The 27,353-nt window shown below is 41.1% G+C and overlaps 1 protein-coding gene across 18 annotated transcripts in view; it reads left to right on the forward strand.

Moving 5' to 3' along the window:
* Positions 1-27,353, forward strand: part of SIPA1L1 (signal induced proliferation associated 1 like 1) — a 370,694-nt gene that overhangs the window by 76,373 nt on the left and 266,968 nt on the right. For 13 of the 18 annotated variants that reach the window (XM_045060147.1, XM_045060143.1, XM_045060145.1 and 10 more), the window contains one exon: positions 7,179-7,245. The exons of 2 other annotated variants lie outside the window; for them this stretch is intronic. The gene's annotated coding sequence lies outside the window, so the exon portion shown is untranslated. Of the gene's footprint in view, positions 1-7,178; positions 7,246-18,487; positions 18,519-27,353 lie in introns of all 18 variants that reach the window. 3 more of the 18 variants (XM_045060144.1, XM_045060148.1, XM_045060146.1) reach the window with 1 other exon arrangement.

Here is a 27,353-nt window from a genome sequence, read left to right on the forward strand (position 1 = left end):
TAACTTCTTGTCTTTAAAGAAATTTTTTTTTAAATGTTTATTTATTTTCGAGACAATGCGAGAGACAGAGTGTGACCAGGGGAGGGGCAGACAGAGGGAGACACACAATCTGAAGCAGGCTCCAGGCTCTGAGCTGTCAGCTCAGAGCCCGAACTCATGAACCGTGAGATCATAACCGGAGCTGAAGTTGGACACTTAACTGACTGAGCCACTCAGGCGCCCCACTTCTTGTCTTTTTAATACCAGATGCTGATTTCAACAGCACCTGATTGCTTTTCGTAAAGAAAGTAACTTAAAAGCCTAAAAAAGAAAGAAAGAAAGAAAGAAAGAAAAAGAAAGAAAGAAAGAAAGAAAGAAAGAGAAAGAAGGAAAGAAAGAAAAAAGAAAGAGAGTCTAGGCCCTGTGGAGGTGTGTTAAATGCCTTCCTTTTTTATCTAATGAGGTTTATCCTTCTGTGTGCTTCTCACATACTTACTGTCTTTCCAGGATCATTTTGGATTTCTTAACCTTTATGTATTATAGACAGTTTCAGGCTACAGCATGAAGTTGCTGTTACTTTTGAATTCTTTTTGCACCATTTTACACATGTGCTTTGTTTTCTTTTGTTGTGTAGTATTTGGTTTAGTCTGTGGCCTAGGTCTAGATTTCTTTGGAAAGAAAAGGAAAGGGAAGATAGACTTTTTTTTTTTTTTTTTTGGCAGTGGTGGTGGGGGAGGTTTGGGGAGGAGTCTAGACTTAAAATTACTTCTGATTTGGTTTATACTCCACCCCTTGGAAATCAACAGTGGGGAAACATATCCCATTGTAAAGACAGATAAATATAGAAAACTTGAACTAAGATCACAAAATCATTAGTGTCTATCATGAGACTTTTCTGGGTGGTATGAGTTGTTATTAATCACTAATAGACTCTGGAGATATTTCTACCAGAAGTGCAGTTAGATTGCAGTTATTTCTGACTTTTTGAGAAGACAAATATGCTCTCTCTTTTTCTTTTCTTCTTATGGGGTTCCATCTTTTTGGATTTTAGCAATTTTAAAACACCCCCAGATAGCAGAGCAGGATTTAAACCTACTGGGATGTCTCGTCTTTCCTTCAGAGTATTGTTGCTCTGCCTCAGTATCCCATTATACACATTCTTTAAAAGTGCTCAACATTTTATTACTTATTTCATGTTTCATGCATTGTGCTAAGTGATTTGTCATTTTGCCCCATTTGGTATATGTTTGGAACTTCATGAATGGCTTGCTGGTCTTCTCTCCTTTGTTTCCTGATTTCAAAACAAAACACCTAGTATTAAGATTTTACCAGGGCTCTCTGAGAGGAGATTTTATTTGGTGACTTAACTGAGCCAGAATTTGTAGCCTATGTGGAATATAATAGAAACTCTCCCTAAAGGATTGTTTATGTTGTTCACATAGTCTCAGTATGGCCCAGATTTGTGCCTCTGCCCTCTTTCCTTGCCCTTAGGAAGATTTTTATCCCCTCCCCCACCCCCTGGTTTTGGACCTAGACTTGCCCGTACCCTAAATAGCATTCTAGAAATGGTTCAGAGGCACAGAGGAATCTTAGCCTTAGAACCATAGCTCCATCTGTCCCGCCTGTCTTTCTTCTGTTTGAGGAATGAATAGTCGAGGGAAAAGAGGGTTCAAGTCAGACGTGGGTTTGTGTCTGAACTCTTGCTTGTTGGTTGTGTGACCATAGGAAACGCGCTTAACCTTTCTAGACCCCAGATCTTAAAGGTAAAATTGAGACTGTGCTAATGACCTCCTCATGGTTTAGTGAGGCGTAGTTGTGGGTCAAGGAACTTGTGCTTAGGACTGCCAGGTGCTCACTAAGAACTAGAACCTGATCAGCACTTTGAAGCTACTGGGTTCGTCTGTGATTCCATCCTTCTACCTTGCCCTGGAGGGACTACTGTCCTGAGTTTTATGTTCAGCATTCCCTTGCTTTAAAAAATGAATATATCTGTAAACAGTATATTTTTAGCTTTGCCTATTTGGGCTTTGCCAAAATGGAATCATATTATATATAGTCTGTCATAACATTTTTGTCTCTCTGGGCTTCTCCTTTACTGGTCCTTTAGTTAGAGAGAAGGCTTTTCTGATACTAGATCAGAGTTAGGGGTAGCATTCAATGACATGGGGGGCTGAATCCAGTAAGGAAAAGTGAGGTTAATGAGAGCCAGGTTTAGGACTGTTACAGGGAAGGGAAAGGGAAAAGCTAGAAAGACGCTGTGCTTGGGTAGGAATTCAGGGCATCTGGATGAACTCCTGGTCTGCAGTATACATAGATATAGAAAGAAATGATGAAAAACAAAACAAACCAAACAAAACAAATAATGAAGGAAGTGTGTGCATGTTCTTCTGTTCTCCTGGATGACCAGGGAACAGCAATAACCCAGTTGCAGTAAGCACACCCAGATCTTGGCTTTTCTGAATACCATTTTTTCCTCCCACTAGAATGGTAAGAATTATTAGACTAGAAAATCACTTTTTGGCAGCTGTCATAAAATAATTTGGCCAAGAATTATCATTGGACACAAATATCGGGTGAACATTTGTTGGTAGGATATTTATATAGTCTGAAAGTATCCTCTCACAAAGTACTTAGAAATTACAAAGGAAAAAGAGTTAACTTTTCAGTGGCAATCTGGTAGATGCCCCCTAAGTCAAGTTCATGATACAAGTTCACGTTACCAGTAAGGGAAAAAGATTAAAATAGCATACCACCTGGTAGGGTACAATGAGGGGAACTCTCTTCTTTGGTATCCCTGTTGAAAATTCATAACTGGAAGCTAATCGTAAGAAAGAATCAGATAAACCCAAATTAAGGAACATGCTACAAAAATGGCCTGGGATCTTCATAATTGTCAATGTCATGAAAGTCAAGGAACGTCTGAGGAATTCTAGATTGAAATGCACCAATGAAATGTGGGAGCTGAGTGCAGCATGAGATCCTGGATGGACTGGATCCTTTTACTAAAAAAATGGACATTATTGGGATAATTGGAGAACGTTAAGATCTGGTCTGTGGGTTAGATGATGGTACCATATGATTTGGGTGATTTTCATGGCCATAATTATAGTTTTGTAGGAGAATGCCCTTCTACGGAGGAGTTGTTCCCTAAACTCTGTGGGGATGAGAGGCTATCATGTTGGCTACTTACTCTCAAGTGGTTCTGAGAAATAGTTATTTGTACTAAGTAGTCTTGCAAGTTTTTTTTGTAGGGTGGTCTGAGATTATTAAGCAGAATAGAACAAAAAGTTCCCTCTTGTTTGCAGTTAATTGTTAGCTTATCAGACAAATCATTTAAGGTTTAAGAGGTTTGCTTTCTCATGTTGCCTTGTCTTAACAGCTGCCCTACAGTGTAGCTTTCTGCCATATCTTACTTTGTCTTCTGGTGTACTGGTTTTAAAATGTTTACCATCATTTCATTAATATGTTGTTTTCCCTGCTCATTATTTATTGTGACAAACTCCTTTTTGTGGAAAGTATGATTTATAGAAATAGCGCCTTTTACTGTGTTATAATTCAGTGACAATACTGTTTTTAATTTTGACTTCCTTTGTGTTTTTGTTCTTTTATCCTCAATTTGCTGGTGAGCTATTCAAGCTTTCCTTTCCTTTTTTTTTTTTTTTTTCTCCCTCCACTGTATCTCCCTTAGTAGTGAGCATATTTCAGTAGGCTTTCAGTAAAAAAATGTTGGGCTGGTTGATTGTTATCTTAGCATTTAGAATTTCAGAAAGCATACAGGGTAAGGGGAATTGTATAGATAGAATGGTGAATTTGATGCTGTACTAACCCATATCTAGGCAGCTCATGTGAGTGGTTAGTCCCCAGAGGTTTGGGATTAAGCTTATTAGGACCAAGCTGGTCCTACTCTAAAAGTTCATGAAGTTTATCTGGCTCCTGGGTGGCTCATTCGGTTGAGCGTCTGACTTTGGCTCAGGTCATGACCTCATGGTTTGTGGGGTCAAGCCCCACCTAGGGCTCTGTGCTGACAGTGCTGGGCCTGCGTGGGATTCTCTGTCTCCCTCTCCCTCTGCCTCTCCCGTGCTTGTGCTCTCACTCTCTCTGTCTCTCAAAAACATTTTTAAAAGTTCATGAAGTTTGGGATGCGACATGGTGGGGGAGAAGGTTAATTGTTAGACCAGCCTTCCTTCTCTGAAAACATTATGTGTAAGCTGTCTGTCTGTACAAAGAATCCTGGGTGAAAGGCCTTGATTGCCCCCTCCTACCCCTCTCTTTGGTGGAGCTGAAATCCATCATCAGGCTTGTTTTCCTTAGATTGGTTGGAGGACAAACTTGTCTTTAGCAGTTACTCTAATTTTCATATTTCTCAGAATGATCAGGGAAAAGAAAGCTTGAAAAAGCCCAGAGTGGTAGTTACCTTGCACTTAGTGTACACCCACTCGTGCAGGCTTTTCTTCAGCATTTTGTTATTTTTTTTTCTTGCTGCTTTTACAGTGTAGGTGGCCTTCTCTAGATTGCTTTTGACAGGAAATTGAGCAACCTTTCTTTTTTGGAACAGAATATATTTTACTGGGGAGAGGGAAAAGAAATAAAGTGTTTATGTTTTGAAATTTAATTATGAATTTTTTATTTGAAGACTGATTTCAATCTCGAAACACAGAGGCTGGGTGAAATGAATTTCATATCGTGCGTTAATATTTCTGAACCTTCCCAGTAATTTTTCAGCCTTCCTTTTTTTTCCCTTTCTGGTAGAAAGAAAGGAAGGCCTGAAAATCATTTCGCTTCATAAAGCAAAAAGTACTTTCCTTTGTTCTCTGAGCCACTGATGGGTGTTAAGAAGTCCTCTCTGACCAGGTCATTAGTTTCTAGCTTTTGTCTGAGGCTGCCCTCCCCAGTTGTCTTCGTCCTCTAAGGGGGGAGGTGTGATGGGCTCTACACTGGCTTCACAGCATCTTGAATCTAGACTGTATGTTAGCCCTCCCTCTGGACAAGCACATCGCTCAGTCAAGTTTCCTAATGGTTCGGCTAGTGCAGAGGTGCCCGGAGCACGGGTAGGGAGCTCCAGGTGGGAGCGCGGCTCCGACTCGGGTTCAGCCTACCCCGCCAAACCCCCTGCCTGTGCTTTGGGGTTATGGATGCCAGTCTACCCACCGCCCACCACTCATCCAGGTGCTCACTGCCTGCGGGGATTATGCTTTGAGTTTGATTTAGGTAGTTCCTCACAGCACCGGGGACTCAGAGGAAGAAATCAGTCTATAATTAGAATATAAACTCCTACACCACGTCAAGGAAATGTCCAGTTGGAATGCACTAATCCTCATGGAATCTTTCTAAGTGTGTTCATAGATGATATCCTTTCGTTTGAGTTTTCAACTCCACATGTTTGTTCATGTACCTAACTGGTGCAAATCAGCTGTCAGGTATGTCTCAGTTATGTAATTAGCTAGTTACAGCTCATTAATTAAGCTTGACAAAGCAAAGTATATGTTTTGAGTGTTACAGGTTTCTTTACCTATTCTGGGGGTGTGTTGTGTGGGGCCAGTCATGTAAAAACTGCAAGTTTTAGCAACTGGGATAGATACTGAAAGATCTGTTATCAGTAAGTCTCATTTTGAATAAAGTGGATTTTGAAGTACCTGTATATTTAGCTGAATAAAAGATGAGAGTCCTGCTATCTTGGGTGACAGGCTGGGAAGAGGAACTTTGTCCATCTTGTCTTTACCAGGAATTGAGAATATCTGTGAGGGAAACGAAGTTCTGGTTCTGTTTGTTTGTTTGTTTGTTTGTTTGTTTGTTTGTTTATTTTAGAGACAGAGAGAGGAGGAGAGATAGTGCGAGTGGGGGAGAGGGGCAGAGGGAGAAGGAGAGAAAATCTTAAGCAGGTTCCATACTCAGTGTGGAGCCCAATGCAGGGCACAACCCCATGACCCTGGGATCCTGGCCTGAGCTGAAATTAAGAGTTGGACGCTTGGGGCGCCTGAGTAGCTGAGTTGGTTGAGCATCTGACTTTGGCTCAGGTCATGATCTCATGGTTTGTGGGTTCGAGCCCCATGTTGGGCTCTGTGCTGACAGCTCAGAGCCTGGAGCCTGTTTCAGATTCTGTGTCTCCCTCTCTCTCTCTCTCTCTACCTTCCCCCGCTCGCATGATCTCCCTCAAAAATAAATAAAAATTAAAAAAAAAAAAAAAAGAGTTGGATGCTTAACTGACTGAGACACCCAGGCGCTCCAGTTCTGATTCTTTTTAGTCTTCTTACCTTCCGTTTTTTTATATGCTTGGGAACAGACTTTTTGGGAGTTCACCTAGTTTGATGCAGTATTTCTCCTCAGTGAAAATTTAAAAATTAGTTCCTTGGAAGCTCTTAAGGACATGTATACTCCGATTTATTTTAATATTTTTAGAATGGGTACATGTACTGCCTGTTACTAATATGGGGCATGTTTGAATCTTTTAACTAATAATAAGCTCACTAGTCACAGGAAATGTAGTGGGAGCTTATAACCTACCTGAAATGACCCGTGTGAGAATTGTAAAATTTCTAAATAATCAGAATGGTTGTTTGCTTTGGAACAGGGTTTGTCATCCTCAGTGCTGTTGTCACTTGGGGCTGGATAATTCTTCGGGGGGGGGGGGGCTGTCCTGTGCAGTGTAGGAGGGGTTAACAGCATCCTTGGCTTGCACCCATTGAATGCTGGTAGCATACGTCCTCTCCTTGCTGTGACAACCAAGAATATTCTCAGACCTTGTAAGATAGCCCCTGCAGTACAAAATCACCCCCTGTTGAGAACCACTGGTTCGGAACAATTGTTCCCATAGGCACGTGACAGGCTGATTACATGAAAATCACTTTGTTGGGGGCCTTCTTACCCATTCAGGTTCCTGAGTTTCTCCTCAGACTTCCTGACCAGATTATAGAGGCCCTGGATCGGCAATCTGCCTAGAGACTAAATAACTAGGTTTAAGAATTTGTTGTTTAAGTGGGAGTGGCTATTGGTTGGCTTACATTTAAATGTGTGTTGAGCTACACATAGAGAGATTTCCAGTTAAAGAAGGTTTTAGGAGTGGGGCACAGCCTTTCACAGTTACGATTTGATTTGTAGCTGTGATTTTTCCCCCCTTAATATTGTGAAGTACAATTGTATGTTTTTTCAGAGTTTGAAAAGAACTTTATTATATACTGAAGTTCATCATTATTTTAATCTAGGTTTTGAGAGAATACCTCAGGTTGGACTCAAACGCAAGATTTACCGGTGACTTTGAAGTGGAATGAGGTGAGTTGGTGGCTTAGTCACAAAGTCACGCTGGGGGAAGGGCGTATCACTCACACTTTCGTGCTTGGAAGACCTGCTACTTGTCGTGAGATTTGGACCCCTCAAGTGTGGATCCTCAGTTTTTTCCTCACCGGATTTTCCTACTTCATTGTGTGACCGCTGACAGGCAGAAATGGAAACGGAGAGGATGCGAGGCTCCTGTGTAGTTTTTACTCATTGATTTCTGAATTCAGCGTCGTCATCTTTGCAGATAAAATCGTTCAGGTTTTTTCCTGGATACTTAAATTAATAATAAGACGGCTTTTGTTACCTACTGATGCTCCCATTCCGTAGTAAATACGTTTCAGAAAATCTCCTTTGGGTTTCTTAAAATGTGATGGGGGTTTATACCTCAACCCATGTTGTTAACTCTGGTACATTAGTGTATAATTTGGAAATTTTAGTTTGGATAAGCAGGGCTTATCCTGAAAAACTGAGAGATGGTTGGATGATGTACTGCCGACATTTACCGATGTGGGTCTTACCATTGATCTCAGAGTGCTTGCCCTTGGTTATTACTCCCGGGTAGGAGCCCAGGTCCACGTTAGGCGTGCTCTGATGTTTCAGTGGACGCTTCTCAGACACTTTAATAAGTTGTAAAAGGGTGTATGCTTATTGAGAAAAAACAACAGCTTCATTCTGATTGAGAGAGAGAGAGACATTTCCACAAGCTAAAAATGCTATAATATGCTTAAATATAATTTAAACTCTGAAATTGAGATAAAGCAAGTGGTTTAGGGATATGTCTGTTTCATTGGTTTTGCTGAAACAAAGACCTGGGGATTTTTCTTATCTGCTGCTTCGTTGGGAGCAGAAGCACTACTGCTCTTCTGGAGCATTATGTCCTACAAAGGACGGTCAAGGTTATCTGAGCATCTCTCCATTGTAAACCTTTGTGCAGAGTTTAGGGCTTGTCTCCTGAAGCCCGCGGGGTAATTGGAGCGCTGCTTTCACAGTGGCTAGCTGTTTCCGACCTTCCTTGAATTTCAGGAAGAGGAATTGAGGAATGATTATCTCTGAAAATGTTTTTAAAGTGCATTAGGACACTTTCCTGCTAGCATTTATTTGACCAATCTCAGCATCATTCTTCTTTAATAACGTGAAATCCAAGAAGGATTTGTAGGTCTCTGTAATTTGTAGCCATTTGAAAAGCCCACGTCTTTTATTAGCAACACAATTGAAAACCTGTCTTTGAGAAAGTAGCATCTTTGGAACCATCAAAAATTGCTTAGTGGTGAAGCAGGAAGCCAGCAGGAATGCCCCATGACTGTAGCTCAGGTACTTTGTGAAGGAAGAGAAATCCGTGCCCTCTGGTCTTCACCTCAATCTTGGAAGTTACTTTTCAGGGTTCACTTTTTTTCCCCTCCGGAGTGCCTGTATACAAGAGAAACATGTGCCTTCTGTGCAGTCCCCGTGTGTCTTTCTGTATTCTAAACACTCTTAAGTAAGGATCGGCTCCTGATTGAACTTGAGTGTGACAGTTGTCAGTGGAGGCCTTACGTTGAGGATTACTGTTGAGGCCAAGCTTGTTTAGCTTTCGTGTTGTAGCAGCTATACCTTGTCTTTTGAATTGAGTTGCTCAGCTTAACCTGAACCCTGGGGCACTTAAATCACTTCTTTTAATGGAGATAATATCTGATGATGCTAGTACAGTTTATCTGTTAGGTCAGGTGGGAGATTCTTCTCTTAAGCATTCATAACTGGTCACACAGACAAGGGAGGCTTTGATCGAATGGTGTGCCAGACCTGTTGGTACCATGTCTCTTTCTTGGCCTTCTAAATGCACACTTACCTATCCAAAGACTCTCCGCTTAAGGGATGTCTGAATCAATTCGCTTCGTCAGAAGAAAACAGAAGTCTAAAAGACCACACCAAACCAAACAAACCCACGAAGCGTTACCTGTTCTGTCCCATGTGTCCCATGTGTATCTTCTTAAATCCACCATTCTCCTACATTTTTATTTATTTATGTTTTGAGTAATATTGTTCTAGAATACAAAATCGAATTGAGAAAGCACACTTCTTTTCCTTCCCTTAAATTTTTTTGTTTCTATATTCTTTCTCAATGCCCAGCAAGAAACATAGAGTGATGTTAATTGATGATAATCTGTGACTAAATTACTTGCTTTCCACATTGAAATATTTGAATAATTTTCCCAAATGTTTTATTTTTGCTTTGGACTTTCCCTTTCTTATGTAGACAGTTACGTACTAATAGATGAGTGAGATGCTGTTTAAATTTTTCTCTTATTCCAGTTTGGTCATTGCGTCCTAGGTTTCTGCTTTTAATGGGAGAGCAGCTGAGGAAATTTTAAAAAGCTCTGCACTTCTTTCTTTTCTTGAGAATAGAATAAAAAAAAGAACAACTGGTCACATTTATGAGGACTGATAGTTTGCTGGCATGAGACACAAAGGCAAAGACCTACTTTTAATTGTTTCATGGGAAGTCCCAACCATTTAGTAAGTATAAAAAGAAAAGAAAAGAAAATGTGTGTTGGTGCAGTCTCCTGGGCTTTTCTTGGTGCTGTTTGTGGTCGTAGCAAGAAACCTAATAATCGTAATGCCTTACTTACACTGGCCATCCAGACAACACAATGAGTGTAGCAGATTCAGAGGTCCGTTGAACACTGGAGTCTCCTCCCCGCTTGTCGAGCCTCACGTCCACTGATGCAGCTTCTCTCTTTTCTGCTTGTTGTTCTGACGAACTGTGTCTTCCATAAAACCTAGGCGGACACTTTCCTCTTTAAAGGTAGTTCAGCGACAGTAAATTAATTGAGAACTGGATTTTGGATACACCAACTCAAAGAAGAACAGAACTCAAATGCTTACCTCCTGCAGACTTTTTAGAGGCTTTGGGTCAGCCTACATTGAAGTTTCCCAGGGGCACCGAGAGTACAAAAGAGAGACAACTTCTTAAGATCAATACTAGATGAAATTTTATTAACTAAATGCTGACTATATAATATAATATGAAATTATTAAAATTTTAATAGTTATAGCAAAGGGATTGATTGCCGAGTTGTCCTTTCTTCTCTGGCCATGACTAATTTTAATTGAGTTCGGCATGCCTTGGGTTATTCCAGTATACTTATTTATTATTCAAAGCCTCCATCTTTGTTCTTAAGAAAGAAAATTCTGTGAAATCCTTTGGCCTACCAAACATTTTTACCAGCCTATGGAACTGTGGTATGGCCCCTTCACATTTACTGCTAATATCATGCCCCTTTTTCTCTTGTGTAGGAACAACTTACTCTCACTGAATTTTTACCTTTACATTCTTCAAAACAGAACAGCACAGGTGTCCACATCAAATAAAGAGTAGCCTCTCTTAAACTCATTCTGGTGACAAATACAACAAATGCTCATAGGAATTGAATTAAGTTGTCTTTGGAAGAATGCCTTATTTCTTAGTACCTGGTCCTTATTTTGGGCCCTGGGTTTGATACGATTTTTTACACTGGTACCACGTTACCTAGTCAATTTCTCAAACCGTTTGTTTTCCGGTTGACTGTCCAGGAAATCTAAAATTTGCCAAATAGGAGTGGATTTGAGCAAATGTCTGAAGTAAAGAATCAGAAAAGAGAGAAGCAAGAACATGAACGTGAGTGCTTGTGGGGAGAAGTTAGGGTGGCAGTGGTGCAGACCTCAGCCTCTCCCTTCCTTGAAAAGTTCGGTCGGTGGAGGGATTTTGAAGACTTGGCTTCTGGGAGCAGATCACAGCGTGGAACTGGAGATGAAGCTGGGGAGGAGTTTGAATCCCCAGTTCTTCATGATCCCGCTTTTGTCAAAGGACTCAGGACGCTTTGTGGCGGGGGCTTTATTTTACAACGTAGGCTTTATTCTAATCTTTGTCAGTATTTAAGCATATTTTACATATAAAAGGAAGTTGTAAATATGTTCACCAGTATTTGAGTCTCTTTCATCAAAACCATGTGTGTAAAATTAAGGCAAAGGCGGGGGAAGTCTTCCATTTAGGGAAGTCCAGTATGGCCTATTTTGGGTTTTTGCTGCACCTGAGAGGATGACTTTATTGTATCTTTTTGGAAATGGTTTTTAACCACGAGCATATAGAGATGAAGGCCGTAGGCTTGAGGAAAGCTGTCTGCACAAAACATGCCAAGGCCACCAGTGAGTGGATGATAATAAAGAAAACGTGAGAGAGATGTGGACATGTGGCCTTTCCACGTGGCATCAGTGTTTTCAGAGCCGGGGATGTTTCCTGAGCCGTTGTTTGTCTCAGCACATGGGCTGGCTCTGTATTCTGCCATGATGGTTTCCTTAATAAAAATGCACTGACCCACCACTGCTCTGGATGAGTGTTCAGTAGGTTAAATAATGAATGGCTGCTGAAGAACTAATAGACTTTGATTTTTTTCCCCCTCAGAGAGTAATTTTTTTTTTTTTTTAAGTCTATAACTTGATTTAGTAACTGGCCTTTTTCTGCTACTGACTGATGTTTTCTTTCCCCCTAGTCAACTGGAAAACAGATTGTTTGAGAAATTGACTAGGTAACATTTGACGGGTATTGGTCTTTGTGTAGGGACCTCTGGATGTGTCTCAGCCTGAAAGCTTTTGTGGTTACAAGAAGTAAGGTGCAAGTAAGACATTCTACTTCTGTTGCCATTTGTCTCCCCTCTGAATTTATTAGTGGAAAAGTTAATTAAGTAAACAACTATTTAACACCTGTTATATAGAGTTTTTTGCTTGATGTTGACTAAGATAGAAATACCAAAAAACAAATGCCTCTTATACTCAAGTTGTTTTCCTGGAGAGAGAGATAAGACCTAATTAATTAAAAATTGCCATAATGAATGGCTAAATGTAATAAAACCTTTTGTAGAAATACAAGTAAAATGCATTGTGGTGTCCGTAGAGGGAGAATTATTAAATCCATGGAGGTGGCATCATTGGAACGGGGCGTTGAAAGATCCATCCACCGCCCCCCCATCCACCCCCCCCATCCACCCCCCCACCCACTAAAAGAGTAACATTTGTTTCTTCAGGTAACCAAAGTAATTCATATTTATTGTATAAATCTAGATGCTCCTAAGAGACACACAGATCAAAGTAAAAATCACCCAGTTCACACAATCCCCACCACTCAGAGGTAACTATCCTTCTAAGCATTTTTACTTTTTATTTATAAAAATTTTAAAACATACAGAAAAGTATAGAGAATAGCATAATGAGCCCTAATATACCTAAATCATCTAGCTTTAACAATTATAGACATTTTGCCATTCTTGTTAACATCTATCTTCTTCCTGCTTTTGGGTTTTGTTCTGTTGTTTTGCTTTGTGTTTTGAGTTTTAAAGCACAACTTAGATATTATACCATTTTACCTATAAGTGCTTGAGTAAATATTTTTAACAGATAATCGCTTTTAAAAAGTCATAATGTTGTTATTCTTAACAAAGTTCACAGTTATTCTAATTTAATATTACTAGCTAGTTCTGTAATTTCCAGTTCATGTTTACTTTCTTCCATTGTCTCAAAAGTGCAGTGTTACAGTTTTGTTGGACTCAAGATCCAAGCAGGGTGGCACATTGCATTTGTCTCTTGTAGGTCTTTCTTAATGTGTAACATTTTCCCTTCCTGCTTTTTTGTCATGTAATTTATTACAGAAGAAACTAAGTCATTTGTTTTTTTTTAGAACTGCTAAGATCTTAATAGTTTTCTTTCATTTTTGTTCTTCTGTGTGACCATGTATACATTTTAAAAGCAAAATTGGAGGGGCGCCTGGGTGGCTTAGCAGATTAAGCATCCGAAATCGGACGCTTAGGTCATGAACTTGATGTTTGTGAGTTCGAGCTCCACGTCAGGCTCTGCACTGATAGATGGGATCCTGGAGCCTGCTTGGGATTCTATGTCTTCCTGTCTCTCTCTCTCTTCCCCACTCATGCTCGGTCTCTCTCTCTCTCTCTCTCTTCTCTCTCAAAAATAAACATTAAAAAAATTTAAAAAAAAGCAAAATTGGAATCCTGTGCATGCTGTTTTATAAACCATTTTTATACTTAGTGCTATAAGGAGGACGTTTTCCTATTAATTTACTGTTCTACAACTTATTTTCTGTTAAATCATGGCATTGTAGTAACTAAAAATGAGAAAGATACATTTGGTTATATTTAAAGTAAATCTTACATTAATTACAGGTATTGCAGCAACAAATTTCTTATTGCTTTTCTCCCTACCTCCTTTCCTTCCTTCTTCCCTTCTTCTCTTTTCCATTCCAGCAGCTAGCTGTTATGGGTAGATGTAACATCAGCGATGCAGTTCTTGGAATTGAGAGTGTATTTTATTTTCCGTGAGTCAGGAAAAGCCAGGCTGATGGTGCGCTGACAGGGTTAAAAATGGAGGAGTTAAATGGTGCCCATCCAAACCCTGATTTTCTGAAGAGTCCCACTACAAGAAAGGGACCCTTATTTATTTTTTTTATTTTTTTTTAACGTTTATTTATTTTTGAGACAGAGAGAGACAGAGCAGGAACGGGGGAGGGTCAGAGAGAGGGAGACACAGTATCTGAAACAGGCTCCAGGCTCGGAGCTGTCAGCACAGAGCCCGGCGTGGGGCTCGAACTCACGGACTGCGAGATCATGACCTGAGCCGAAGTCGGCTGCTTAACCAACTGAGCCACCCAGGCGACCCAAGAAAGGGACCCTTATTGTTGTTACCAGAAGATGATCTTTATTAACAAGTTAAGTTTGGGGAAAAAAAAAAAAAAAAAAGAAAAGAAAAGGGCCACCAAGGTGGCTCAGTCAGTCAAGCATCTGACTCTTGATTTCAGCTCTCTCTTTTTCTAAAAAAAAAAAAAAAAAAAAGTTAAATTTACATCCTCACAAACATAGGCCCCACTGGTGGGAAAGGACTCCAAGTGGTAAAGGGAGCATGCCAGGGGCCCCTGGGTGGCTCAGTCGCTTAAGCATCTGACTCTTGACTTCAGGTCAGGTCACGATCTTGCGGTTTGTGAGATTGATCCCTGTGTGGGGCTCTGTGCTGACATCATGGAACTCCTTGGGATTCTCTCTCTCCCTGTCTCTCTGCCCCTCCCCTGCTCTTGTGCGTATGCTCTCGCTCTCTCTCTCTCTCTCTCTCTCTCTCTCTCAAACAAATCAACTTAAGAAAAACTATAAAAGGGAGCATGCCTATTTTGGTTGAGATGTTACTGTCTTAACTTTTTTTTTTTAAACATTTCTATGTTAGGCCCTCTTTAGTGACTGTCAAGTTTTTAGCCTGGGAAAAGAATGTGTATGCAGGCTCACGCCCGTCATAATGTATTCTACCAGCTGCAGCTTTGTGTGGCCGTGTAATCAGTCGGCAGGATCTTCTGCTCTCTGTCAGACAAAACCCCAGCTTCATTCGTGATGTTCTGGTTCCTCCTGGTAGTTTGTCTTTTTACACTTGATTAGATTTTGATTTAGCAGTGGTTACGGAAATATTATCTGTATTTCACCTTCTTTTTTTTTTTAAGATCTCATTTTTAAGTAATCTCTACACCCAGGATGGGGCTTGAACTCACAACTCTGTCCCCCAGGACAGGGTAGAAGCTAAATCTGAAGGACTGACTTGTAGTTTACAAATAGGTAGACCTTATTAACTTCCTGTATTTGACTTTGAAGTTGTTGTTGTTTTTTTTTTAAAGACTAGTTTTATTTATGGGCTATATTTTTGCTACCAGATGTGAATTTATTTATACATAGAGAATTCTGCAATTAAATAATTAGCAAGTACATTATTATAATGACCACTGAGCTCTTGTGTAAAAATAGCACCCAGTTTTAGAATCTGTGCTCTGGAGGCAAAGCTGGGTGTGGGGTTGAAGAGCCACTGAGGTGTGGAAGGGCCTCTTCGGTGAACTGCTCATCTCTGTTCTCATGGCTGAGGAATGTGCTGTGTATTCTGCGTAACCCCTGCCACATTATGGACACCACACGCCGAGGGAATACATAACTAAACGAGGGCTTCCGCTCACTGGGGCAGGGATAGGCACACACCGCCTTGTCGTTTGGTTTCCCTTAAAGAATATTCTTCACAGTAAAGAGCGGTATATGCCTTTTTCCTTTCCTCCCAAGGGTTGTCTGGCGTGTCACGGGAGACAGGTACAGTTTTTCATTGCTTACTTGGTCTCTTACGAAAAGAGGGGAATTGTTGTTTGATCAGTTGATTATGCGCTGGAGCTCTGGTTTTTGAAGCTGTCAGGTCTTAAAATGCAACTTCTTTCTCCACAGTAGTTATCATGCAGGATTCCTTTTAATTTCCGAAACCCTTTAACCGAGGCCTCACGGGGATCCTGAGCCTTGCACGCTTCCCGTCTGTCAAATGGGTCCGTTAAGCCACATGCCTCGCAGGGCTGCGGGAGCGCCAGGTGCCCGTGCTGTGTGCCTTGTGGCTGCACGGGCCAGAGAAGCCTTGTGGCCCCACCTTCTCCCGTACCAGGTGAGGAAACTGCGGCGAGGCTCGTGGAGTAGCATATAGTTTCCCTCCCTCCCGTTTGTCCTAATGACTAAGATAACCTTTGCCACACGTTAGGTCAATGTGTGACTCTGCTCCTGAGGCAACCAGAGAGGTAGCTTTTACGCACGTCTCTTTATTTGCCTGGAATTTCCCTTTCTCCTTGCCACCTGTCAGCCACCTCCTCCTCCTCCTTTGAGACACGTTCGAGTTCATTTCCTCAGGAAGGCATTCCTGGCCAATCCTACAGATGGATATGATTTCATATCCTCATCCACCGAAGTACTTCTTTCCCTGTGGAAATTTGAACTTATTTGTATGTTTCTTGGAAAACTCTTCCCTGTCTCTGTGTTATTTATAAAAAAACTTTATACCATAAAAATGCTGGTTATTAAGGGAAAAAGAACTTTAAAAGAAAACCACATTTATTAGTGGCACAATGTTATTCCTGTGTATTGAAAGGGAAAATTTCAACTGACAGAGATGAACTCTCAGCATTAGCTCCTGAGTCACCTTTCAAGCCAGTGGGTCAAGGTTGAGGATTATGTTAAATAAATTAGAACAAAACTTTCCACTGATAATTCACGTGTCTTTGCATATGGCTGAATACGTCCACAACTTTCTTCAGTGTTCTTTTTTCCATGCTATGAAAGTGGTAAACAAAATAAAAATATCAAGTAGCAGTATATGTTTTTAAAGATAATTCACAGAAGTTATATATAGACTGACTGGTACATAAAAGATCTATGAAAGCCAAGTTCGAGGCTTCTGTGAGCCTCAACATCAGTGAATGCACAGTTGAACTAAGGTTTCACTGTACAGCATTCACATTTTAATTGAATTTCAACACAGAGGTCAATAAATCCTTTTCCCATTCACTTGAGAACATTTACGTGCACCTTCAGTTTGTAGTCAGATATTACTTTGTTTTTTTGTGTGCGTTGGGCCGCTCTGGAAATAGGAAGGAAGTATTACAGAGAGCTCCTTCCCCCAGGACATACAGACAAATGCATGTGTGTTTGCATGAAAGGACTCCAAGGTCTTTGTTTATATTTGGGATGTGAAGGAAGAGACATGTAATAGAATTTTAGACCTTGAAGGAGCTGTAGCTGCCATCTGTCTGATTTCTAAATTTCTTTATAAATAGAAATAAATGTTCATAGAGATCAAAAGTTCTGCCCAAGTTCTATTACTTTATGGTGTGGGTCCCAGGCTCAGAGTTGAGTTTGTGGAGATGTGATGGGACAGTGGTGATTGGTGCTTTGGGGAGAAACTCAATAGTATTTCTTTGCCTGTTCAGGGACCTCAGTATTTCCTACATTATTTATCTTTTGTGTTTTGAATACTTAGAAAATTAGGTATTGATGGGGTTTGAGGCTAGAATTTTTTTCCTTGGACATTTTTAAGCATGCTACCCACAAAATTTTTCCCCGAGAAGACATCATAGAAAACTAAACCTTTGTCTAAATTGGAGTTTTATCATTTTCTTATATTGCAAAATAAGTCATTTTTCCTTGAAAAGCATTTTAATAGCCTTTCTGTAGGACACTTTGGAAAATGCAAGGCAGTGTCACACTTTTCACCTTGGGGAGTCTTGGCCTAAATTATGCCTGACTTTTACTGTAAAGACTGTGCCTTCTTCATCTGTATAGTCCCTACAGCTCCCAGCCCAGAGCTCTGTTTGCCTCCCTATGTTTTCATGCCCAGATCCTCCTCAGTGAGAATCACTTCACCTTTCTCTGCCTCGTCCTTTTCTCTTCCGTGTCATTATGAACTAAGGACCGAGGGAAACTCCTAGCCTTCTAGGGGTTTGGATATTTGAAATACAAAATTTCTTACTAATCAAAAATTGAATCACTGGATCAGAACATGCTAATATTGACTCTCATTTGTTGAACCCTTACCATGTGGCAAATACTCTCTAGATTCTTTGAGTACAGAGATGAGTTGACATGGCCCCTACCTTAAAGGGCCAATCATCTAGCAGGTAATAAAGATGGGTATTTAGGTGCAATAATTCAAGCGTTAGAAGTGTTGAAGCCATGTTTCTACCCTTGATGTTTCTTATTAGCAGTATCAGTGCCATGTATGATGTAGGTTTAATCGCAAAATAATTAGGGACTTTAAAAAAATTTATTTCATTTGATCTATTTTAAAGAATTTTTTTTAATGTTTATTTATTTTTGAGAGAGAGACAGACAAAGTGCAAACCAGGGAGGGGCAGAGAGAGGGCGACACAGAATCCAGAGCAGGCTCCAGGCTCTGAGCTGTCAGCACAGAGCCCAATGCGGGGCTTGAACTCCTAAGTCACGAGATCATGACCTGAGCTGAAGTCGTCCACTTAACAACTGAGCCACCCAGGCACCTCTCATTTTATTTATTTTAGAGAGAGGGTGAGTGTGCAAGCTGGGGAGAGAGGGGCAGAGGAGAGACAGAGACAGAGACAGAGAGAGAGAGAGAGAGAGAGAGAGAGAAAATCCCAAGCAGGTTCCATGCTGAGTATGGAGCCCGATGCAGGGCTTGAGCCCGTAACCTTGGGATCATGACCTGAGCTGAAATCAAGGGTCGGATGCTCAACTGACTAAACCACCCAGGTGCCCCAATAATCAGGTTTTTAAAAAATTAAACGTTATGTTTTAAATAGCTAATACATGTCCACAGAGTAAAATCCACAAGGTTATACAGTGAAACTAAATGGTATAAATTTTATTCAGATTTCACCAGTTTTTCTACTAATGCCCTTTTTCTTTTCCAGGATCTAATCTGGAAATGTCATGTTGCATTCAGTATGTATGCTTTTTAAAATTTATTTTTTATATAGATTGTAGCATACTGCACTATGCTTTCTTTCTGTTCTGTTCCAGTTTATGGTTTTACTTTATTATCCGGTCTCATAATGATGGACTTTCTTTCTGATCTTTTGATATTAATAGTGCCTCTGTGGCAGTCCTTGAACTTGAAAGTATACAGGTTTATATAGAGGAATTTCCAGGTTAAAGAATATGTGTCTTCATGTCTGTCGTAAGTATTGCCAAACTGCTCTCCACGGGCATTGTACAAGTCTACACTCCCATCAGCCATGTGTGCCCTTCTCCTTCCTCTTGCCAGGAGTGTGTGATTAGACCTTTTAATCCTTGCCAGTTTCATAGCTGAAAAGGGAATCTTTTTGTCGTTTTCCTTTGCATTTCTCTTGTTATAGATGAGGCTGTATATACTGTCCTGTGTTTAAGAGCAGTTTTTCTTTCTGTGAATTGACTTCTGTGATCCTTTATCCATTTCTCTAATGAGATAAGTTCTTTATATAAAAAAAGAAGCTATTCCATTTTGTGGTAGGAGCTGTTGATTTTTTCCACTGGGTGTGTGTTTTGTCATTTATGCTAACTTGCAGTCTATGAATTTATTATGTTTGGATAATCATATTTATTTATGTTTTACTTTATGAGATTTAGATTTCATGTTCTTCCTAGGAAGGTTGTCTTATGCTCTCCAAGAGTATAAAAAATGTTTCCTGCTTTCTTTTAATCTTTTTGTTTCTTTTTTTAACGTCGGATTCTTTGATCAATTTGAGATTTTTTTTGGTGAGTTGGTATCCCATTCTCTTTTCCATGTGGCTGTATAGTGTGCCAAAACCATTATAGAGGGATTTGTTTTTTCTGCGCTGATTTTAAATGTCACATTTTATCTTACAAAGCTCTCCAAAGTATTTTTAGAATTTTCATTTTATCTTTTGATTTGATGGTCTATTCATGGACCAGTTTCACACTTTTGAGATTATTATGTATTTATAACATGTTTAACTAGGCAAGTATTAAGCCTTGTCTCTTTTATTGCTCTTTTTTTTCATAATTACTCTCATTATTTTTGCTCCCTTATTTTTCCATATGAACTTTAAACATAGATTCTGAATTCCCAAAAGAATATCCTGTTAATCTTACCGGGATTGCAATAAATTTCTGTGTTGATTTTGATATTTTTCAATATCAAATGTTTTTTTGAAAAGATTTTTTTTCTTTTCTTTTTCCCTTTTAAGTTTACTTATTTAGTTTGAGAGAAAGAGAGAGAGAGAGAGAAATGCCAAGCAGGCTCTGCACTGTCAGTGTGTAGCAGCCTGACACAGGGCTCGATCCCATGAACCATGAGATCATGACCTGCCACCCAGGCGCCCTGAAAGATTTACTTTTAAGGAGATTTGTCACTGATAATATGAAGAACAGTTGCTCTTTTTAAAAAAAAATTTTTTTTTTTTTTACATTTATTTATTTCTGAGAGACAGAGACAGCGTGGGCAGGGGAGGGGCAGAGAGAGAGAGAGGGAGACACAGAATCCGAAGCAGGCTCCAGGCTCTGAGCTGTCAGCACAGAGCCTGATGCAGGGCTCGAACCCATGAACCATGAGATCATGACCTGAGCCGAAGTTGGACACTTAACCGACTGAGTCACTCAGGTGCCTCAAGAAGAGTTGTTCTTAATCTTACCTTCTATCCCAGTAAAGTTTACTGTTTCCATATTTTGCCTTCCATTTCCCCTCTGCTTTTGGTGATGCGGAGTCATGTTTGGGGGTCTTTGTTTTATTACTTGAGAGTCTGTTATTAGCACAGTGCCGTGCATCCAGTAGGTAAGTGTTTAAAGGAGCCCTCCATACTGCTGTGGGATCCTGACTAGAAAGTGGTTTGGGAGTATCTGTTAAGATGTATCATGGACGCATGTATAGCTTGTATGTTACAACCCTGCGGACGTGTTACTCAGCATCTACTAATGACATGTGCATCCTCTGGGTGGGGCATGGACTCCAAGGGCAATGGTAGCCTCCTGTCACCCTCATGATCTCCTTTCCTTTCCGCCATTAAATTCTGTTGAAGATGTGAAATCCTGCAGATGGGCTCGTAGCCCAGGCTGAGCACTTTTAATTTGATTCTCTCCTTTACTTTTTTAGTTAAAAAAAATCTCAACATAGTAATCTTTTAGATAAACATGTTAGAATCAGCTAAATATATTTTTACCTCTCAAAATGTCTTCTCCCCATTTTGATCCTTCTCCCTTTCCCTGTTGAAAATCACCAGGTGTGATTTTCATATCCTATAAGCCCATCACCGTCATGAGCCATGGTTCCTGATTGCAGTGCCCTTGGTGAGTGTGTTGGGGACAGAAATACTGTCAGTCCCCTTTGTGTGGCCTTCCTCCTCCTGTTCCCACTCCTGCTTGCTCATCACAAGAACCAAATCCCGTTCTTCACAAAGACGAGGTGTCTCCACCTACTTCAGCACCCTTTTATCAGCTCTTCATTCCGTTTTGGAGTGCAGCCTCTTCATTCCCGTCCTGGATCTCAAATCTATACCCCTTTATCTTTGAAATCGTTATTTCTGTACCAGTACCAGAGGATTCCTTCATTCAGCAAACATTTATGCACAGTATGGTGGGGGGAACATGATTGCTTTAGTACCCAGTAGACCTGAACCAAGATTGCATCAGAAAACAGGAGATTGTTTTGTGCGGAGCCCTAGGAAAACAGTCCCTTCATTGTCTCAGCACCAGCTTGAAGGGGCAAAGGAGAGAACCGTGTGGTAACCTGGGAATTAAGGGCAGCAGGGAGGTAGAGTGGGAATGTTGAAGGCACACTGGAAGGGTGCCTGAGGTTTGGGTCACACTCCCATGTGCTTCTTTCTGCAGCATGCCCGCCTCCCTTTGGGGCCAGTTGGAAAGCCGTGGGCTGGTTACTATGGGAATTGATGGGTGCTGCTGGCAGCGAGAGAAGCAGAGTTCTTGGAATCGGTCCCAAAATCCTAGGAGAGCAGGGTTTTCCTCCCTCTGGCTTCCCTGCTTACTGTTCTTGGATGAACGAGGTTGATTTTAGCTTGGGGAGAGCATTTCCAACAGCTCCCCTCTGGCGCCCTAAGGAGAGCTGGGGGCTCCTCGGCAGGCGGACTTCACAGAGGGCAGGGCAACACAAGGGATCACCAGGTTGCCCCCCATGAACTTGTTTTCGCGGTTGGCTTCTCACGCTTCAGTGAGCTCGGAATGCAATTCACGCTTCTGTTTCTTTTTACTCTGTCAGGGAATGTGCCACGGACAAGGAGAGGGGAAGTCAGTATTTAATTCCAGAACCACAACCTTCCCCTTCTTCCCTGCCATTACCCCTCACCAAAAAGGTGGGGGGCGTTGGGTGTGTGTTCCAGGGTTGGCGATTCTGAAGTGTCAGAGGTAGAAAGCAGATGTTTTAATGAAGTGATACCCGAATTGGAAAACAGCGGGTTCAAAATACATTTTATAAGTCCTCTTTCATTAATTTGATTAATCGTTAATTTTTAAAAGCTCTACCATTGTGTGTGCTCGTTTATTTTTGTAACTGCTCATGAATATGGAATGTAAAGTATTGATTTTTTTCCCTAAGAAAACTATTTGGCTTGAGGAGGGAAGAATATTAAATTAAAGTATCATGAACATTATAAAGTTTAAAAGGACAGAAAGAGCTGCTACCCCCCCCCCCCAACATTTTTGTTTCAGTTAAGTGTTTTCTCTTGTTTCTGATTCTTTTACCACTAATGAAAACCTTTTTCAGGGGAAAGGTTTTCTTTTGATTTTCGGAGATTCTGCTGAATTCCTCCTGTAGTTGTAAGAGGACTGGCTGTCTAGTTCTATTCAGACCCTGACTTTGGGGTCTCAGAGGTGATGAGTCACTTGGCAGAGCAATCATGAGATGTTGAATTGGCTTGTGATTTGGATGATTTTTCTCTTGAAGCTTTAATGCTCCTTTTTAATCCATTTCATTTCCCTTTTCTGGGGGGGGAGGGGAGGGAGGGGCTGGGAAGGAAGGCCAGTCACACACAGGCCTTGCTTGCCCTCCTTGACCTTCAGATTGGGGAGGTAAGGTGGTTAAGAAAAAAAAAAAGTACAGGGAAGGGTGTGGTATATTTTGCTAGAGATGAATTGCTTCACTGTGGCAAAGTCAAGTGTCCTTCTTGGGGAAGCAGCAGAAGCCTTCCCGGAGGAGGCAGCTATGGAGTCTTGGCACAGCCCCAGCTCTAGTATTTCAGTGAGTCAAGGGCATTATTATCTGAACTGGACCTGAAAGAATAAGTAGCGTCTCAACAGGTGTTTTCCTTTGTTTTTCAGCCTGAGAATCACTCAGGGTCCTGATTTTATTGGTGTGCTTCGATTTATACCTGTGAAACACTTTAGACCTAGTGTATGTATTCATCAGAGTGCTTGCAGAATGCCAGACAGTCTACACTTGGGTTATAAATGTGCCACCAGATGGAGGGGGCAAGTAATACCGTGACGGAGGGGAGCATAGGGTGCGGCGGGAGCCTAGAGAGAGGAGGGCCGCTAACCCTGAGGATGGGGGGTGGGGGCGCCGGGGCCCAGGCATGGGAGTCAGCTCTGTAGTGGCTCCCTGACACCTGTCATTCCGCCATGAAATAAATGGAGCTCCTCCGAGTTGAGAAATGGGAACACTTTCTCCCAATGAGGAAGCTGAGGCTCATGGCGTGTCAGTTCCTTGTCTGAAGTCAGTCCGTTTTCAGTTGTGTTAGCACTGAGATTTGAATGCGTGGCCACAGACGTTGCCCAGAAACCCCTAAACCTTGCAGAGTAGTTCCTGAAACCCCTGTGTTGTCCACATTGAGGCTAGTGAGGCAAGTCTGCTGCCCGAGGCCTAACCTGTACGTGGCAGAGTTGAGATTTCAGTGGTGTTTTTTCCAAAATGCATACCTTTCCACAGAGAGAGCCCACCGGAAGTTCAGTAGAAAGGGCACTAACACAAGCTTGAGGAAGAGGTGGCCCTTCAACTGGGCACAACAGGGTGGATGTAATTCGGAATTAGGCACTTTATCAGTGGCCACTCAGTACGTATGGAACACAGGAGAGAAGGCATGGGAAAAGGTAAAGAGAGGAGTGTGTTCAGGTAAGAGAGAATAGTTCACTTTTCCTGGAGTGATGGCTGTGTAGAGGGGTGTGGGGGAAAAGAGTTGAAAAATCAGGTTGAAACCCACTCATCTAGGACTTGGAGCACCTAAGGAATTTGGACCCTTTTTATGTCGTTATTGAGAAACCACTGATGGTTTAGGAAAGATCACGAAACCTAGTTGTTTGTTTTATGAACTATAATTCTGATTATATAAATTCTCAGAATCTTGTCAACCCGATGAATTCATGGCTGTGAGGTGACTGGAAACGTGGTATTGTTATAAATCTGTTTGAATGGTGGTATTTCTGGGGCTTATTTTATGTACACAGTCACTAAGTCTGCCATAGATGGAGGTTATTTATGGGTCTGTTTCAGGTCCAAAGTCTTGTACAGGGAGTTTTTCCCATGGGATTTAGGCTGGTAAGCATTTAGGCAGGAGAGCCCTATGTGGCCTTTCCTGGGCTGGCTTCCCTAGTCCCAGAAAAGAACCAGCTCCAGCTCCAGCCAGGCCTCTAGTGGCCACTGTCCTTGTATTATTGGCCAGAAGTTCCCAAAGGGCTCTGGTTGGGCTTTTAGCCATCTAGATTATTTATAAAAATATATCCATCATACTGCTATTTGGAGAGGATTATAATTTTATACTTCTTAATAAAAATTGTCTCATTTATGGGTATCGTTGTAAGAAGGAGATTTGTTCAGCCCTAGTTAGGATTGATGATGAAGCACATTTTCTCTTTGAGCCCAGAGGTGGTGGCACAGAAGGACACATACACTCTGTACAATTCCTGTAGTCAGGTGCTGTGTTTGTCTTGTTTCATCGTTGTCTGTCCATGGCTGGATATAGCGTGTGGGACACAGTAAGTCCTACATACATACTTGTTGAGTAAATGTTGGATGAATCTTGGATAGTTGTTCCTATGGCGTAGCTATTGTAGTTGATGAAAAAAACTGGTTACGTTTTTATTCAGAGAGAGAGAGAGAAAGAGAGAGAGAGAATCTTAAGCAGGCTCTGCAGAGTCAGCACAGAGCCCGCTATGGGTCTCAAACTCATGAAACTGTGAGATCGTGACCTGAGCCGAAATCAAGAATTGGATTCTTAGCCTGCTGAACCACCCAGATGCCTCTGGTTACATTTTTAAAAAAAAAAATTTTTTTTTTCAACGTTTATTTATTTTTGGGACAGAGAGAGACAGAGCATGAACGGGGGAGGGGCGGAGAGAGAGGGAGACACAGAATCGGAAACAGGCTCCAGGCTCTGAGCCCTCAGCCCAGAGCCCGACGCGGGGCTCGAACTCACGGACTGCGAGATCGTGACCTGGCTGAAGTCGGACGCTTAACCGACTGCGCCACCCAGGCACCCCACATTTTTAATTAAGACTCCTTTCTCCTGGTTCTAGATGTTTTGTTAGAGATAAAGATTTTAAAACCCTTTTTGATATGTTGCTTCAAAATGTTAATAACACTTTAAACTTCTTTTAGGATAAAATAACCAAGTGGAATAGAAGTAACTAAAAATATAAAATCTTGTAGGCTAATTTAAAAAATACAGAATGTGCATTACTGGCATCCTCTCCCATTCTCTTTAGAAAGGGTCACTACTCTAAATTAATATATCTCCTTTCTAGCCAAGATTTCATTTTACTTGACTCAAAGCCCACAGTATAGATGCAAGAACAAGGTTTGCCAAAGCATGGAACAGTAATAAGATTTTTTTTTGTTCCTGGCAACCTGGAATTAATTTCTGTAATTCTAGTAATTAATTATGGAAAAAAATGTTATTTTGTTAACATTTAATGGAAAGTTGAAATAAATGTGTATAAATATTAAGTGTGATTTGTTTTCTGATAGAGTGATAGCAGAATATGAGGAAAAGCTGATTATTTGAAGATTTGATCAAGCTAATAGAGCCTTTGTTTCTGTGACTGCTTACATTTTCTTCTCGATGGTATAGCATGATAATATGGCATGCTGCACACCGAGGTGATTGTTGGAGTATCCCTTGGAAACTTGTGGGCATCGTTCATCTGGGAGCCAGTTTATAGTAATGTGTGGGGAGATAAATTTTGTGCTTATAGGTTGGTATTAAGTTTAAAAAGTCCTGAGATTTGGGGCACCTAGGTGGCTCAGTTGGTTAAGTGTCCGACTCTTGACCTCAGCTCGGGTCGTGATCTCACACACAGTTCTTGAGTTTGGGCCCTGCATCAGGCTCTGTGCTGACAATGCGGAGCCTGCTTGGGATTCTTTCTCTCTCCCTCTCTCTCTGCCCCTCCTCCACTTGCGCTTTCTCTCCCTCTCCCTCTCCCTCTCCCTCTCCCTCTCCCTCTCCCTCTCCCTCTCCCTCTCTCTCAAAGTAAATAAATAAAATCAAATATTAAAAAAAAAAAAGTCCTGAGATTTGATTTTTATACTGTAAGAGATTTCACAGTGGTCATTCTGTCTCTGGAAAATGTTTAGACTTCCTTAATTCTGTTTTACATTTTGCAGCTCAATATCTAGTGTTAGGAGATAATTGATGCATTATATATAAGGCCTTAGTGGGTACTGCCTACTGTTTCTAATATTTTTTTATAAGGAAATTATCTTTTAGGCTAATCAGTATATCAGTTTTGAAAACTGTTGAAATTTAATCACCGATAAAGGATTTTACCTTTTTATACTTATTGTAGTTCCTTGTATTCCTTCCAATGGGCTTCCGAAGGGGTAAAAATGACATTGGTTTTCAAACCACGTGCCACATGCCAAATTGAAGCAGAGAATGTTGTCGATATTTAATGTACTTGAGATGATTTAGGCAACAGGACCCTTGGGAAACCAACAAATATATTTGCAGGTGCCCTTTCTTGACACTTGCTGTTAAGACTCAATGATTTTTCTTTTTAAGTTTTTTTTTTTTAATGTTTATTTATTTTTGACAGAGAGAGAAACAGAGCATGAGCAGGGGAGGGGCAGAGAGAGAGGGAGACACAGAATCCCAAGCAGGCTCCAGGCTCTGAGCTGTCAGCACAGACCCCGATGCGGGGCTTGAACCCACAAACTGTGAGATCATGACCTGAGCCGAAGTCGGACGCTCAACCAACTGAGCCACCCAGGCGCCCCGTAAGTTTGTTTGTTTTTAAGTAATCTCCACACCCAACTTGGGGCTCGAACTCACAATTCCGAAATCAAGAGTCTCGTGCTCTTCCACCTGAGCCGGCCAGGTGCCCCTCAGTGATTTTTCTTGATGGTTACAATCTTGTTATGTTAAGCAGGTTAAGTAGAATGATTTCCATGTAGAATTTAGATTTTTAAGACCAAACTGAGCTTGAAATATTAGATGGCAGAAACATGCAGCTGTAGTTAGAGTTGCCGCAACCTCTGTCTTAGAAAGGAAGGGGGTCAGCAGGGACAGCTTCCATGTAGTGGTGCAGTAATGACTCATCTTCTCCTCCTGGTGCAGAAAATAACTTGCATTAGGTGTGCCTTCTCCCAGCCTGTGAGCTCCAGGAGTCCACCTCTTGGCACTTGGCTTAGGTGGGAGGGAGAAGAAGAGCCTAGAGTTACAGTTTTTTTTATCTGTTGGACCCACAAGAGATAAATAACATATGAAATCCAGACAGTCTTGGACATGTTTTTCTTTGGTTATCAGTTCCTGTCCAGGCAATGCTATTATAGTCATTAAAACAAAACAAAACAAAACAAGACATTTTTGAAGGTTAGAGGTCAGTGGTGTTACAAAGTTC

This window comes from Felis catus, chromosome B3, assembly GCF_018350175.1.
Source record: "Felis catus isolate Fca126 chromosome B3, F.catus_Fca126_mat1.0, whole genome shotgun sequence".
Taxonomy (NCBI): Eukaryota; Metazoa; Chordata; class Mammalia; order Carnivora; family Felidae; genus Felis; species Felis catus.